The sequence below is a fragment of the Callithrix jacchus genome, chromosome 7 (genome assembly GCF_049354715.1).
Source record: "Callithrix jacchus isolate 240 chromosome 7, calJac240_pri, whole genome shotgun sequence".
Classification (NCBI taxonomy): domain Eukaryota; kingdom Metazoa; phylum Chordata; class Mammalia; order Primates; family Cebidae; genus Callithrix; species Callithrix jacchus.
In genome coordinates this window covers 54,419,214-54,436,174 of record NC_133508.1, presented here as the reverse complement: position 1 = coordinate 54,436,174, position 16,961 = coordinate 54,419,214, and the positions used below count along the sequence as shown (strand labels likewise).

Sequence of the window (16,961 nt, the reverse complement as noted above, 5' to 3'; positions counted from 1 at the left end):
GTATGTTCTCAAACAGCACCTGCACCTCACAGACTTATTGTGAGGACTCCAGGGGCCGATCCTCCCCAAGTGCTTCATTCAGTGCCTGGCACTGAAGGTAGGTTCCTTGCACTCATCCCCCTGCAGCTCCCAGGCTGCCCTCCTTGGCTCCTCCTCCTCCACCAGATTATAAGAGATCCCAGAGCTCCCCTCCAGGTGGAGGGATCTCTCCTCTGAACAGTCCCTCTGGGTGGTTACATCTGTCCCTTTTATATGTTAACAATGCCCCAGTTTCCATCTCCAGCCAGAGGCTCTTGAGACCCCCTTGGACTTCTTTTGGGTTTTAGGGGCTTTTTTCTCTTTTTTGAGACAGTTTCACTCTCATTGCCCAGGCTGGAGTACAATGGCACCATCTCAGCTCACTGCAACCTCCACCTCCCCAGCTTGAGTAATTCTCCTGCCTCAGCCTGCTGAGTAGCTGGGATTACAGGCACCCACCACCACCCCTGGCTAATTTTTGTATTTTGAGTAGAGACAGGGTTTCACTATGTTGGTCAGGCTGGTCTCAAACTCCCAACCTCAGGTGATCCACCCGCCTTGGCCTCCCAAAGTGCTGGGATTACAGGCGTGAGCCACCATGCCCAGCCTACTCCCTTGGACTTCTAACCAGCCTCTCACTGTGAACCTGCTCCAAACCTAACTCTTGGTTTCTCCAAAACCCATGCTCCTCACTCCCTCTTAACTGTCTTGTTTAATGATACCACCACTCACTCAGATACTCAAAAGAAGAATCTAGAAGTCATGCTCAATTCTTCTCTTTCCCACACCCCTCTGTACAATCCACCAGAAATTCCAGTTGATTCCCGCTGATGTATAACCCAAACCCAATACATTTCTCCTATTTCACTGCCAAGTGGGAACCTTTCCTCACCTTTCCTCTGGTTCCCAGCTCCACTCCTCTACCCTGGCTCTCTACAGCCAATTTTCCTCCCAGCACACACAGGATCTTTTGCAAAGGTAAGTCAGTCACTCCCTGCCCTTGATCCCACCAATGTTTGTAGCCTTGTTTGCTGGACTGTGGGTTATTGGAGCGTAAAACCTCACCTTATCTTTGTATCCATCCGTCACCCCACAGCACTGAGTCAAGTACTTCCACATCATAGGCACTTGGTAAATTATTTTTTAATACATTATTGGAAAATGGTGAATTTCTTAACGGAGTTGTTACTAGCTAGAATCTTGAAACTATTTTTCATTAGTAAAGATATTTATGGGGGCCAGGCGCAGTGGCTCACACCTGTAATCCCAGCACTTTGGGAGGCCAAGGCAGGTGGATCACCTGAGGTCGGGAGTTTGAGACCAGGCTGACCAACATGAAGAAACCCTGACTCTACTAAAATTATAAAAATTAGCCAGGCATGGTGGCATGTGCTTGTAATCCCAGCTACTGGCGGGAGCAGAGAGAGGAGAATCACTTGAACCCAGGAGGTGGAGGTTGCAGTGAGCCAAGATCACACCATTGCACTCCAGCCTGGGTGACAAAGCAACACTCCCAAAAAAAACAAAAACAAAAAGACCCAAAAGGCAAGGTTAATGTCAGCCTGCTCACTGTTGTAACTGACAAGGATCAGAATATGCCATCCCAGCGGCACACATGGTGGTTCACACCTATAGTCCGAGCACTTTGGGAGGCTGAGGCAGGAGGATCATTTGACATCAGGAGTTTGAGACCAGCCTGGCCAAAATGGTGAAACACTGACTCTACTAAAATTACAAAAATTAGCTGGGGGTGGTAGTACGCACCAGTAATCCCTGCTATGCAGGAGGCTGAGGCAGGAAAATCACTTGAACCCTGGAGGTGGAGGTTGCAGTGAGCCAAGATCATACCACTGCACTCCAGCCTGGGCGACAGAGCAAGACATTGTCTCCAAAAAAAAAAGGGCCAGGCTCGGTGGCTCACACCTGTAATCCCAGTACTTTTGGAGGCTGAGGCAGGTGGATCACCTGAGGCTGGGAGTTTGAGAATAGCCTAACCAACATGAAGAAACCCTGTCTCTACTAAAAATACAAAATTAGCTGGGTGTGATGGCACATGCCTGTGGTGAGCTGAGATCACGCCACTGCACTCCAGCCTAAGCAACAAGAGCAAAACTCCGTCTCAAGAAAAAAAAAAAAGAATTCTTTAGATCTCAAGGTACTTGAACAGCAGCAGATGCAGGAAGAACTCTCTGCCTAAAAGCAGGATATAAATTTCCCTTTGTAAAGGTGACATAAATTCCCATTTGCAAAGGTGTGCCCCTTTCCCTTACTTTATCTACACAACAAGCTTTATTAAACCACCCTTATCTACGATACATTTCCTAGTGACTTTCCTGAAATTTACTGCTCCCCCCTCCCAAGAGTCTAATCGTTTTCTTTTGTTACCTTACTTCTCCACAATTTATCACTCTTTGTTAAAATGGTATGTAAACTCTTGGGTCTAACTGCCTCTTTGGGTTTCTTTCCTATGGAGTAAAAAAAAAAGTAACATTAAACAAAATCTGCATGCCTTTTCTCCTATTAATCTGTCTCTGTCAGTTTAATTCATAGGCTCAATCACAGAACCTAACAGAGCAGAGGAAAAGGTGTTCCTCTCCTACGTGACAAGAGCCAACATTGCTAAGCTGTGACCTGGACCAGGCACTATCATGCGCATCCCACTTGCACTTTCTTTTAAATGCCCATGCCTTATGACACAGCTAGGAGTGTTATCCCCATTCTACAGATGAGAAAACTGAGATAACAGGACGGTCAAGTGAGTTGCCCAAGGCCTAACAAAGAAAGAGCCCTGGAAGGGAGCAGGGTACCCCTCTACTCCCAGAGCCCAACACAGCCTCTCCCTTTGTGGGCCCTAAATGAGCAAATGAATCACTGAATACATGAATGATATGCGTCACAATATTGAGAGAGGCTGTCTTTAGGTGGTAAAATGATTTCCATTTTCTTCTCTCTATATTTTCTCCATGTTTTCTTCAGTGGTCCTGCAATACGTGTATAACTTAAAGTAAAGCAAATGCCTATTTTAAAAGAAAGTCAAAGGTTGTGGATAATGTCTAGGTTCAGGAATATTTTTCTTCAATTTCCGGGGACTATTATTTTCCTACTTAATTTAACCATTGTTTTTCTAGGGAAATTGAATAAAAAGCCGACATTTCCAAAGCTCTCTCCAAGTCTGCCCACTTCAAACAATGAAGAGAGGGGAGTAATGAGAGCTGGCTCCCGCATTGTATGCTAATGGCTGGGATTCTGGGATGCATACCAATCAGCCAGCAGGACTCTTGCAGAGACGAGGGCACTCTGGGGTCAGGCTCTCCAGGAGAAAGAGGGGTTCCAAAACTCAGAAATGCCACCTCATCTTGGGCCCAACATGCCAACATGGGCTGGCACTGTCATGAACCACATGCACTGCCCAGGACTGGGGATGCATCTGCAAGAAGGTGGTGCTGGGGCCTGGTCTGAGACCACCCTCTCAGCCCACAGGCTGGTGGGAAGACAAACCCCAGGCAGGAAGCGCAGTGCTGGCTCCAACCAAGAGGTGGGCAGACCCTGGGCCTGTGGCCAAGAGGTCAACTGTCCTTTGCAATTTTCCATAGCATATGGGCACTGCTGCTAGGGACCGTCAAAGGCACAAGCAGGCCAGGCCCTGGGAGGGTTGGAGAGGCAGGATTCTGGGGCAAGCAGAATGTGGTGCCCGCGTTGCACAACCCTGGGCAAGTTCAACAGAGGCAAAACAAAGATAATGATGTACCCTACCTCAGAGTAGCTGAGAACTGAGGAAGCTCCCTGGAGCCATGCACTCCCAAGGTGCTTGCCACTCCGCAATTATGAGCCGTTAGTATTAGCTCTCTCCTGACACCAGGACTAGGGGGCCCATGAGGGTACCAGAGTTCTATTCTCAGCCTTGACCCTGAGCCACAGGGTGATGAAGTGACAAACCCAGCTATGACCAGACTGGATCTCACCAACACTGGATTTAAAAAAACACACATTGGCCAGGTACGGTGGCTCAAGCCTGTAATCTCAGCACTTGGGAGGCTGAGGCAGGCACATAAGGTCAGGAGTTCAAGACTGGCCTGACCAACATGAAGAAACCCTGTCTCTACTAAAAATACAAAAGTAGCTGGGCATGGTGGCTCATGCCTGCAATCCTAGCTACTCAGGAGACTGAGGTAGGAGAATCACTTGAACCCAAGAGGCAGAGGTTGCAGTGAGCCGAGATCACGCCACTGCACTTCAGCCTGGGCAACAAGAGTGAAACTCTGTCTCAGAACACACACACGCATTAACTCCAAAATAAGGAAGACAAAGTGTGCTGAGATTCCAGGCATATGACTAATCTCTCCCTCCCCTCCCCAAAGGGAAAAGGAAAACTGCATAAAGGAGGGGAGCACAGAACTGCAGAAAGACCTTAGGGCCTTCTAGGTTTGAATCCTGCCACTTACAAACACAGTGCCCTTGGATCCATCTCTGAGACTCAATTTCCTCATCTATAAGATGGGAAAATAGGACCTACTTGCAGGATCAGCCTGGAAATTAAATGAATTGATGCATGAAAAATATCTGGCACATATAGACATAGTCAAAATCAGTTGTCTTTAAACAAACAAGTTCTCAATTATCTGCCTAAATGAAGGATAGAAGTAGCTTTTCTGGTATCATTAGCAGTAGCAGGAGAACAGGAGACTCCCCTTCCCAATTAAGTTTTGTTTGGCTTGATATTAACATGGATATGTTTTTGAGAATCCACCAGCCACAGATGCAGGGGCTGGAACAGCAGCAAGCTTTAGGGACAGCAGGAAACTACCAAGAAACCTTAAAGATGTTCAGGGAAACAGTGTGATCCACACAGCACAGGGCCCCTGACAGGGGAGGTCTGGCAGCCTTCCCTTGCTGGCACCCAGATGACACTGTGCCCCCTGACTTGAGGAAGGTTCAATGCTTCCCCTGTTCTGTTTCAAGCCCTGCAGATTTTTGTTTCACCTGACACCAGAGCCAGACTGAACTCTCCAGTTCATGCCTCTAAGCCTTTGCACATGCTGTTCCTTCTGGGTAGAAAAAACACACATTAACTCCCCTGGGTAGAAGGAACAGCATGTGCAAAGGCTCAGAGGCATGAAGGAATGGCATGTGCAAAGGCTGAGGCAGGAACTGTTTCCCTCTCCCTACCCCATTCCCCTGCTACACTCTGCACCTCCCTCCACTGTATGTAACTGTGCACATGTCCATCTCCCACCCAGAGATCACAGGCTGTACAAGAGCAACCATCTGCCTCTACTCTCTCAAGCAGGCCCTGAATCCATATGGACAGGTCATGCCCACTGTTGCTTATGCCAGCTCTAGCCACCCATGTCCTGGACATCACATCCCGACGAGCCCCAAGCTACTTAACTTGTGCACAATCCGTCCTCAGACACCACAGCTGCTTTTCCTCCCAGAAGCCTGGGTCATCCTGAATAGGGTCACTCAATGGCAAAGCCAGCTCTCAGTTAACCGAATCTCCTTCTTGTCCCATTTCCCCTCTTGCTGGTGCGTGGTAACAACTTGCATGCTGGAGTGGAGAGCTCCTGCGATTTGAGGGCAATTTACAACCTCGATCCCCACAGCAGGCCCTGCCCACAGCTTCCCCTCAGCCATGAGGACACTAAGATCAGTCCTAGAGCAGCATCACACCAAAATGTAAGTTCAAGGAAAGAGACTGAGTTGCTCATTGCTGGAGCCCCAGTGGTGTGCTGGTAAACAGGCTCTTCAGGGGAAAAGACTCTGATATGCAGTGTTTGCCAATTTCTGTGGTATAAAAACTCTCACTGTGGCCAACTTCAAGACGTCAACATGACATCACTGAATGGATTTGAGAAGAGATATGGAGCAGCACACCACTATGTACATAACACACACACACACACACACACACACACACACACACACACTCTGATATGGTTTGGCTGTGTCCCCACCCAAATCTCATCTTGAATTGTAGCTCCCATATCCCCAAATGTCATGGGAGGGACCCGGTGGGAGGTAACTGAATCACAGGGGCGGGTTTTCCCCATGCTGCTCTCGTAATCGTGAATGAGTCTCCCGAGATCTGATGGTTTTATTAAGGGCAGTTCCCCTGAACACACTCTCTTGCCTGCCACCATGTAAGATGTGTCTTTGCTCCTTCTTCACTTTCCATCATGACTGTGAGGCCTCCTCAGCCACATGGAAATGTTAGTCCATTTAACTTCTTTTTCTTTACAAATTACCCAGTCTTGGGTATTTCCTCATAGCAGTATGAAAAAGAATGAATACACCCCCCAACACACACACACACACACACATACACATACACAGCAGCAAATAACCACAAATGCACAGGTAATAATAAAATATAATACAATAATTAGGAAAGAAAGTTGAGTATTTATATTTTATAAAATATAATTATGGCCCAGGCACAGAGGCTCATGCCTGTAATCCTAGCACTTTGGGAGGCTGAAGTGGGCAGATCATCTGAGTTCAGGAGTTTGAGACTAGCCTGGCCAACATGGTGAAATGCTGTTTCTACTAAAAATACAAAAATTAGCCAGACGTGGTGATGGGAACCTGTAATCCCAGCTACTCAGGAGGCTAAGGCATGAGAATCACTTGAACCCAGGAGGCAGAGGTTGCAGTGAGCCAAGATCGCACCACTGCACTCCAGCCTGAGCCACAAAAACTCCATCTCAAAAAAATATATATATATGTATGTATATATATATACATATATATACAAAATGTATGTGTGTATATATATGTACACACACATATATACAAAATTTGCAGTCAGGCACAGTGGCTCATGCCAGTAATCCCAGCACTTTGGGAGGCCAAGGCAGGTGGATCACCTGAGGTTAAGAATTCAAGACCAGCCTTGGCCAACATGGTAAACCCCCATCTGTATTAAAATACAAAAAATTAGCCAGGTGTGGTGGTGGGCACCTGCAGTCCCAGCTACTGTAATCCCAAAGGCTGAGGCAGAAGAATCTCTTCAACCCAGGAGGCGAGGTTGCAGTGGGCCAAGATTGCACCATGACACTCCGGCCTGGGCAACAAGAGGAAAACTCCATCTCTAAAAATATATAATATAATTTACCTAATGACAAATGTATATACTCAAAATTTTTCATAATGGCTGTGTTTAACAACCAGCTCATAACATTCCTAAAATTCAGCAATCAGCTCCTCAGTGTAGGTATGAGCCGACTCCCAACTCAGCACTGCCCAGGACTCAGCAGAGGCTCTGTAAGGACCAGCCACTCCTGGGCATTGCCTTAGACCAGGGTCCCGAAGGAAAATGGCTCTAATACTCTCCACTCAGGCGGAGAGACCAAGAACTCTCTGGGACACATGGCAAGGAAGGCACTGAGCTGGGCCCAAAGTGGCACCATGGGGTAGAACAACTTTGGCACACTCAATTGTCAAAGAGCCTAATTCCCTCCTGGACTTTAGACCCCTTGAGGGCAAGAACAGTGATTTCGTTCACCATTGTCTAGCTAGGTGACAGGAATGCAAAAGGCAGTGGAGGCACTTGTGCAGAAGAAAGCAAGGACTGAGTGGCCAAGGGGTCCCAAGCTGAGTTGGTTCCTTCACGGACTCGCCTCAGCAGTGAGCTTCGGCAGTCACTTCAATGCTGTGTGCTCATCTTCCTCATCTGTAAAATGGGTATGAACCCAGCCTTCTGCCTAATTACTAGGGTGTTGTCAAAACAAAGAGATCGCAGATATGAAAGTGCAATATAAATCCACGCTATTATTATCTTATCATGGCATATATATCACTTACTTTATCTTTTCAAAATTAACCTAAGAAGATTACATGTATTCTTTCCACTCTGTTCCTTCTCAGGGCATAAGAGGTATATGCTTAAAGCATCTAGCCCAGCACCTGGTACTCAGCATATATTATAAATCCAAGTAACAGTACACGTTCCTCATATATATTTTACCACACGGTCTCCCTCTGTCACTTGGGCAGATTGTGCAGTGGCACAATCACAGCTCACTGCAGCCTCGAACTCCCAGGTTCACGTGATCCTCCCGTCTCAACCTCCTGAGTTGCTGGGACTACAGGCATGCACCACCATATCCAGTTAATTTTTAAAATTTTTTGTGGAGATGTGGTCTCCTGTGTTGCCCAGGCTGGTCCCGAACACCTGGGCTCAAGTGATCCTCCCACCTGAGCCTCCCAAAGTGCTGGGATTACAAGCATGAGCCACCATGCTCAATCTTTTTTTTTTTTTTTTCTTTTGAGACAGAGTCTCATTCTGTCACCCAGGCTGGAGCACAGTGGCACAATCTCCGCTCACTGTAACCTCTGCCTCCCGAGTTCACATGACCCTCCCTCCTCAGCCTCCCAAGTAGCTGGGATTACAGACATGCATCACCATACTGGCTAACTGTTGTTTTTGTTTCTGTTTTGAGATGGAGTTTCGCTCTTGTCACCTAGTCTGGAGTGCAATGGTACCATCTTGGCTCACCGCAACCTGCGCCTCCCAGGTTCAAGTGATTGTCCCGCCTCAGGTTCCAAGTGCTGGGACTACAGGCATGCACCACTACACCCAGCTAATTTTGTATTTTTAGTAGAGACAAAGTTTCACCATGTTGGTCAGGCTAGTCTTGAACCTCTGACCTCAGGTGATCCACCTGCCTCAGCTTCCCAAAGTGCTGGTATTACAAGCATGAGTCCTGCGCCCGGCCATAATTTTTGCATTTTTAGTAAAGACAGCGTTTCACCATGTTAGCCAGGCTGATCTCGAACTCCTGATCTCAAGTGATCCACCCACCTGGGCCTCCCAAAGTGCTGGGATTACAGGCGTGAGCCACGGCACCCAACCTCCTCTTATACTAGCCTGGTACCTGGACCCCAGAGCAGTCCACCAGCTTTCCCCACTCCCCAGATTTCTCCAGAGTTAAAACTTGGAACAGAACTTAGGAACCATTAGTTGTTGGCCATTCATTGATTCAGCAACTATGTGTAGAACACCCACTATGCATTAGGCACTGTTCTGAGCTGTGATCAAGGACAGACATGGTCCCTGCTCCACTGGAAGATGTAAAAAAGCCCCCTGCCCCCACGACTTAGGCAAGAACCCTAATAGCATTGGGGCTTGCCTGGCTCACTGAAGAGGGAGTAGCTCCTGAGTGAGAAATCAGAGAGGTGAAGGATGGGACCCACTTCCTGGAGAGTGAGAACAGCCAGCAGAAGGTCTTGGGTGGAAGGGGAAGGGACAGGGGACATCAGGAAGGCAAGTGCCTGGGGGCAGAGTGAGCATCAGATTCCAGCACCACAGGAAGCCTTACAAGAAGTTCTGAGCTTCACCCTGAGGGCCCAAGAAGGTGAAGGGCAGTCTCTACCCCACAGTCACAGGGAGCTTGGAGATTTCCTGAGGCTGACCTGCTTTCTAGTCTGTGCCCAGGGCCTGAACACCACTGGGGGCACTGCTCAGGGGATGCCGGGAAGAGTTGTGCATTTTAATGAGCCTGCACAACCTGCCCTCACTCCCCAGAATCTGAGGAGGAGCAGATGGGGCTCCCAGCCAGGGGCGTGGCTTCCCAGTAGCATCCCTAAGGGAAGCCAAGGACTTTGGGGCAGTAGCTGAGCTCCAAAGCCAGTGGGAAGTGCAGCCCACCAGCCACCACCTCTCTGCTTGGCACTGAAGAACGCAGGGCCTCCTGGCTTTCAGGGCCAAAGGAAGATTCAAGAGCCCTGCCCCAAGGCCCCGCTTTGGGAAAGGGAGGAAGAATTGTCCACACGCTCCCTACAATCAGGCCTGCGCTCAGTCTCAGAGGCCATCCCAGGGACTCCAGGGAAGCTGGTCTTCATCTTCAGTAGGACCCTCCCTGACACATGTCCCTGTTCCGGGGAGGATACAGGACTGGCCCAGCTCTGCAGCCACGGCCTCCGGCTGACCGGCATCCCCTCCTCCCACAGTCACCTCCTGCGGGAGGCTGTCCAGTTCCGCCTCTGGGCGGGGGTCCAGGGTGGGAGAGGCTGACTCACAACAGAGGCGACAGGGGTACTCCCTGACTTCTCCCGATCCTGGGGACCCCCAAAACCAGCGCAGGAGGAGGTGGACCACAGGGGAAAGTGAGGCACAGGGTGGGGGCGGGGGTTCCCAAACTGTCCTGACCCCAACTGGCTGGAGCCCCTTCCCCGCCCCCAAACACACACTCACACTCACGGGCTGAAGCACAAAGGCCACTCGCCCTGGTAACCAGCACTCCAGTGACACAGGAGAGACCCACACAGAGAGGAGAGGCGGGCTCGGGGCTCTCACACCCAGACACCGGGACACAGCGGCGGACACGGCCCCCGCCGGTCCACAGCGACACCCCGAACACCGGGAGGACCCCGGTGCCTGGAGCGCCTCCCCCGCACTCGCAGACTCAGGACACGCGAGGATCGCACGGAGGCCAGGCCCACGGCCCGTTCACTCACCCGCCTGGGCCGCCCGGGCCGCGCCTTTGTCGTCCGCGCCGCTCTCACAAAGGCGCCCGGCGGCCGGTGCCGCGCCTCCAGCTCCACAGGCCGCCGCGGGCGCCCATGGCCGGGACGGCGCCCCCACCGCCGCCGCCGCCGCCGCTGCCCGAGCCAATGGCCGCGCCGCCCGCCCACCCACCGGGACTGCGCCCGCGCCTGCCGCGCTCCGAGGCCTGGTCCCGCTGCCGCCGCCGAGAGATGCGGCGCCGCCCCCGCCCGCCCGGTCCCGGGGCGCCGCGGCTGAGGTCACCGCTTAACCCCTGGTGGCCGGGGCCGGGGCCGCCGCTCCCCCTCCGGGCTCAGAGCACGCTGCGAGGGAGACCGGAACTCCCTGACCCGCCGCGAGCCCCGAGCGGTCCTGGCAGCCCACCCAGCCCCCCACAGCACAGGGGGGACTGAGGCCCTCGGTAATGGGGCTGGGTCCGAACCACAGGGCGACCTCCTCGCTCCGTCACCCACCCGGCGTCCCGCTTCCCGCCTCCTACTTCTCCCACCCGGAGCTCCCACACACCATCTCCCTTCCCAGTTCCCCCGCAGGGAGATCCCGCAGGCACCGGCGCATGGGGTGCCAGCTTCTCCTCCCTCACTTCAACCTCTTGCCCTGAGGTTCCCCCAAAAGGGTGAGAGATTCCTTTGCCCGCCCCAGGGGAAACCTGAGTGACCTTCCCCCCAACCAGTCTCGGTGGCCCCCTCCTGTCCCCCCTCCCCCCACGCCATGGCAACAAGGGCAGCCTTGCAGCCCTGCACCCTAACCTCCAAGAACAACCCTGGTGGGTTCAGGCATTGGCGGCTTTGAGACTGGCAACACCCTAGTGATGTAGCCCCATTTTCCCCAGGAGAAAACTGAGGCTCAGAACTGTGAGTAACTTGGCAAAGCTCACTAAGCATCAAAGTGCTGGGGCTGAGATCCTAGCACTCCTCTGCCTTTGCAGCCCCAAAGCTGCCAAACACTAGGTACTCCCTCCTAAAATTCCGAAGAGGGCCTCTGGATATGATGCAATTAATTACAGTTATCAGGTCACTAATTAAGATTATCCCCGTTGTTGTTAAACACTCCCCCGCTACCTCTCTATCTGCAAGGAAATTCACACGTGGGCTTATCAGCAATTACTCCTGGGTTGATAATAAGTTCTGCAGCTTCCAAAGGGTACAGGTGCACGTAAGGTTGAAATCATTTTCAGCTCGTGTTCCTCACAGCCTACAGGCGGCAAAAACATTTTTTTTTTTTTTTTTTTTACTACTCCCTATTTGTCAGGCACCAGCCTCAGGGGCTACCAATGAAACAAGGAACCAGACAGACCCAGCCCTGCCCCCTCGGCGCTCATAGGCTTAGGAGAAGATGCAGATAAACAGACGGCTACAGTGCAGTGAGACAAGCCTCACAGGCCACGCTCTGAAATCATCTTATTCACCGACTTGTTGGTTTGTTTATTGTCTCTCTCCACACAAGAACACAGGCACCATAGAGTCCTCCTGAGCCCCGGGCTAGGGCAGCACTGGCTCATTGTAAGTAGGCAGTAGATAGTCTTTGAGCACTTTTACTCTGTTCCAGATGGCATCCTAGGCCCCCAGGAGACATCAGTGAACACAACAGGCACGGCCTCTGTCCTGGTGTGAATAAATGATGGCAGGACAGCAGACAGGAGAGTCTGCGGGATGCTAGCAAAGCAGGAAGAACACTTCTGATGTCCATTGAGTGGCCTCGGGGCTCGTGGCATTAAGCTTTGGACCAGAACATGGACTTTGGGGTCCTGCTGTCAAAGCCAGAGCCAAGTACACCCCCAGACCTGCATTGCAGTCTTCCACAATTTACTCCACCCACTTCCTTGGCTATCTTTTCTTTTCTTTTTTTAAGAGACTGAGTCTTGCTCTGTGGCTCAGGCTGGTAGAATCAGTTCACTGTAACCTCAAACTCCTGGGCTCAAGCGATCCCCCTGCCTCAGTCTCCCAAGTAGTTGGCACTACAGGCCACCATGCCTGGCTAATTTTTTTTTTTTTTTTTTTTTTTTTTTTGTAAAGATGGTGGTCTTACTATGTTGTCCAGGCTGGTCTTGACCTCCTGGGCTAAATAGATCATCCCATCTCAGCCTCCCAAAGTGCTGGGATTACAGGTGTGAGCCACCATGCCTGGACTCCTTTATTATCTTATTTCCCATCTGATCCCAAAATGTTTGAGTACCTTCTTTGGTGTACTAAGTCTTACTCTCCCCTCCCAGAGCGATCACAAGACCCAGAATCCCCAGGAGGCCTCCTCTGTTCCCTGACCTCCCCCTCCTCTGAGCTCCAAAGCACCTAATCCTTTTGTTGTAAGTTGGCTCTGGGTACATAACTGTTTGGACCCATCTAGCCTGAGGGCAGCTCTGATCCAGGCTTGAGGTCAGTGGCCACGCCGCAGACCCCCATCGTGCCCTCAGAGCCCAGCACAGGTTACAGGCACACTCTTTAGAGGATCGTAATGGATTCTAAAGGACACCCTCGAACACTTATCAATAAAACCCTCTGGGTCTAGGGTTGCAAACCATCTGCTTATAATACAAATTGAGTCTGCAGAAGCATTTTGTTTTGCCCACATTGATTTTGTTGTTGTTGTTAGTTGCCAACATTTAATCATTGGGAGATTTCCTATAAAAAGTCAGATTGCAGCCACGAGCAGTGGCGCAGGCTTGGAATCCCAGCAATTTAGGAGGCCAAGGTGGGAAGATCACTTGAGGCCAGGAGTTTTAGACCAGCTTGGGCAATATAGGAAGAGCACCCCCCCACCCTCAATCTCTCAAAAAAAAAAAAAGGAACCTAGCCAGATGTGGTAGTGCATGCCTGTAGTCCCAGCTACCCAGATGCCTGAGGTGGGAAGATCACTTGAACCCAGAAGTTTGCGGCTGCAGGAGCCATGATCGCCCCCACTGCACTCCAGCCTAGGCACTAGCATGGCCCTGCCTCTGAAAAAAAATGAAATAAAAAGCCAGATTTCTAGCCTCTCTTAACAAATCTGAAGATCTGGTAACGCCAGGTCCACATTTCCACAGGGCCACACTCTGCAGGCCCCCAGGAGTGGTGGCCCTTTAGACACAGCTATGTTCTCCCCTTGCCAACGTCCCTCTCAGCCCTCTGTCACGCCTCTGACTTTGAGGCCTCTCCTCTGTGATTTAGTGTTTTGATTTCATTTTTCCTCTACTCTCCACTTTTTTTTTTTTTGAAGCAGAGTCTTGCTCCATCACCCAGGCTGGAATGAAGTGGCACGATCTCGGCTCACTGCAACCTCCAACCTAGGTTTTCTTCTAGGGTTTTTATGGTGTTAGGTCTTATGTTTAAGTCTTTAATCCATCTGGAGTTAATTTTAGTGTAAGGTGTCAGGAAGGGGTCCAGTTTCTGCTTTCTGCACATGGCTAGCCAGTTTTCCCAACACCATTTATTAAACAAGGACTCCTTTCCCCATTGCTTGTGGAAATAGAGGAGGGACAGCGGGGAGTGAGGAGTTGGGGAGAGGTAGCATGGGGAGAAATGCCAGATATAGGTGATGGGGAGGAAGGCAGCAAATCACACACTGCCTTGTGTGTACCTATGCAACAATCTTGCATCTTCTTCACATGTACCCCAAAACCGAAAATGCAATTAAAAAAAAAAAGAAAGAATTGACTGGGTGTGGTGGCTCTCACCCATAATCCCAGCACTTTGGGAGGCCAAGGCAGGTGGATCACAAGGTCAAGAGAGCGAGACCATCCTGGTGAACAAGGTGAAACCCCGTCTGTACTAAAAATACAAAAATTAGCTGGGCATGGTGGTACGCACCTGTAGTCCCAGCTACTCGGGAGGCTGAGACAGGAGAATTGCTTGAACCCAGGAGGCGGAGGTTGCGGTGAGTCGGGATCGTGCCATTGCACTCCAGCCTGGGTAACAAGAGCAAAACTCTGTCTCAAAAAAATAATAATAATTTAAAAAAAAAAAAAGAATCGTATCAAGAAACACATGCTGGAAAAGAAATAAACCTGCAGCCCTCACAGTCCAGGCTGGCCCTCAGAAGGCCACATCCTCACGTACTCTTGCCCTCCTGACATGTACGTGCATCTTAGCTCTCACTTCCCCATATACACATTCTTTTTTTTCTTTTTTTGGGCGGGGGGAGACAGAGTCTTGCACTGTCACTGAAGCCAGGGTGCAATGATGCGATCTCAGCTCATTGCAACCTCCACCTCCCAGCCTTAAGTGATCCTCCTACCACAGCCTCCTGAGTAACTGAGACTACAGGCATGCATCATCATGCTCTGCTAATTTTTGTATTTTTTTGTAGAGATGGGGTTTCGCCATGTTGAGCAGGCTGGTCTTGAACTCCTGGGCTCAAATGATCCTCCCACTTTGGCCTCCCAGAATGCCAGGATTACAGGTGTCAGCCATCATGCCCTGCACCAGCTGCACATTCTAAGCTCCACAGCACAAATGAATGCACAGGTATTTCTCTGAGCTTTTGCCCTCGGCTGGAATACCTCTGACTAGTCCATCCCTAGACACTACAGTTAACTGCTTTTCAGTGCTGTCAACATAAATAGCACCTTCTCAGGGAGCTCTTCCCAAGGACTCCCGCACTGGGCCCATGCCCCTACACAACCTGCATTCCCTGGTCAGTGTGCACAGCCTACCACGTGTGGTGGCATGTTTGCCCCGTCTTCCCCCCAGACTGTGAGTCCACGGAGGCTGGTCTGCTGTCTGATTCTGGGTGGTATCCCCAGCACCTGCTCCAGAACCTGGTGCAGCACAGACACGAGACAAACATGTGCTGAATAGATGAGTGGATGGGTTTCAACAGCCACAAAAAGAACAAAAAGGATTTCTGGGAACATTTCCATGTCCCAGAACATTCAATTAACCAGAATTACCCACTCACTGAGCACTCTGGTGAGGGCAGGATTTATTGTGTAAGCAGTATCATCAATGATACATTACATCTAGATGGGACTCAGGAGTCTGTCCTCTTTGTCTCCACTGCTGCCCTGGGAAAGAGGGAATAAGGACGTACAGGCGTGGTATTTCCCATCAGCCAGAGAAGGCTAGGTGACTTGTCCAAGGTTGCTCGGCAATCTGGTGACAAAGCCAAGATGGGGACCCAGGGTTCCTGTTACTGCCCTCCCAGTCTGGCCGCCCTCCCAACGGTCAGCTCCATAGTGCAGGGGTCCCCAACCCCCACACCATGGACCAGCACCAGTCTGTGGCCTGTTAAGAACCTGACCACATGGCAGGAGGTGAGTGGTGTAAGCGAAGCTTCAGCTGCATTTAAAATCACTCCCATCACTTGAATTGCCAGCTGAGCTCCGCCTCCTGTTAGGTCGGCAGCAGCGGCATCAGATTCTCATAGGAGCTCAAACCCTATTGTGAACTGTACAGGTGAAGGATCTAGGCTGCGTGCTTCTCACGAGAATCTAATGCCTGATGATCGGTCACTGTCTCTCATCACTCCCAGGCGGGACCATCTAGTTGCAGGAAAACAAGCTCAGGGCTCCCCTGATTCTACATGATGGTGAGTTGTAGAATTATTTCATTAGATATTACAATGTAATAATCATAACAATAATGTGCACAATAAATGTAATGTAATCATCCTAAAACCATGCTTACCGCCATCCATGGAAAAGTTGTCTTCCACAAAACCATTCCCTCATGTCGAAAAGTTTGAGGACCTCTGCCAAAGTAGATCAAAGAGAAAGTGGCCAGCCATGGTGGCTCACATCTGTAATCCCAGCACCTTGGGAGGCCAAGGCAGATGGATCACCTGAGGTCGGGAGTTTGAGACCAGCCTGGCCAACATGGCAAAACCCCGTCTCTACTAAAAGAGAATCTCTACAAATATTAGCCACGTATGGTGGCACACGCCTGTAATCCCAGCTACTCAGGAGGCTGAAGCAACAGAATCACTTGAAACTAGGAGGTGGAGGTTGTAGTGAGCCAAGATTGCACCACTGCACTCCATCCTGGGTGACAGAGCAAGACTCTGTCTCAAAAAAAAAAAAGAAAAAACATAAAATGGGTGGGCCGGCCATGGTGGCTGGCCAAGCACAATGGCTCACACCTGTAATCCCAGCACTTTCGGAGGCCAAGGCAGGCAAATCACTTGAAGTCAGGAGTTTGAGACCATCCTGGTCAACATGGCAAAACCCCATCTTTATTAAAAATAGAAAACTTAGCAGGAAGTTGTGGCAGCCGCCTATAATTTCAGCAACTCAGGAGGCTAAGCCGCAGAATCTCTTGAACCCAGGAGGCGTAGGTTGCAGTAAGCCGAGATCACACCACTGCACTTCAGCCTGGGAGACAGAGCAAGACTCTGTCTCAAAAAAAAAAAAAGTGGGTGGATGGGAATGTGGACTTCCCAAGCCTAGATGGCCCCCTGGCAGAGGCAGTATAAATGGAGAGTGCCCAGCCAGCAGCCAGTCCTTGTGATCCACTACATCATCAAGCCC

At 50.5% G+C, this 16,961-nt stretch overlaps 1 protein-coding gene across 16 annotated transcripts in view; it reads right to left on the bottom strand.

Annotated features, from left to right (window-relative positions):
* The window catches only part of ARHGEF10L (Rho guanine nucleotide exchange factor 10 like), a 182,888-nt gene that overhangs the window by 150,984 nt on the left and 14,943 nt on the right, over positions 1-16,961 (bottom strand). For 11 of the 16 annotated variants that reach the window (XM_009000498.5, XM_035307923.3, XM_035307925.3 and 8 more), the window contains exon 1: positions 10,477-10,732. The exons of 1 other annotated variant lie outside the window; for it this stretch is intronic. The gene's annotated coding sequence lies outside the window, so the exon portion shown is untranslated. Of the gene's footprint in view, positions 1-10,476; positions 10,733-11,583; positions 11,703-16,961 lie in introns of those variants that run through there. 4 more of the 16 variants (XM_078330509.1, XM_078330514.1, XM_078330511.1 and 1 more) reach the window with 2 other exon arrangements.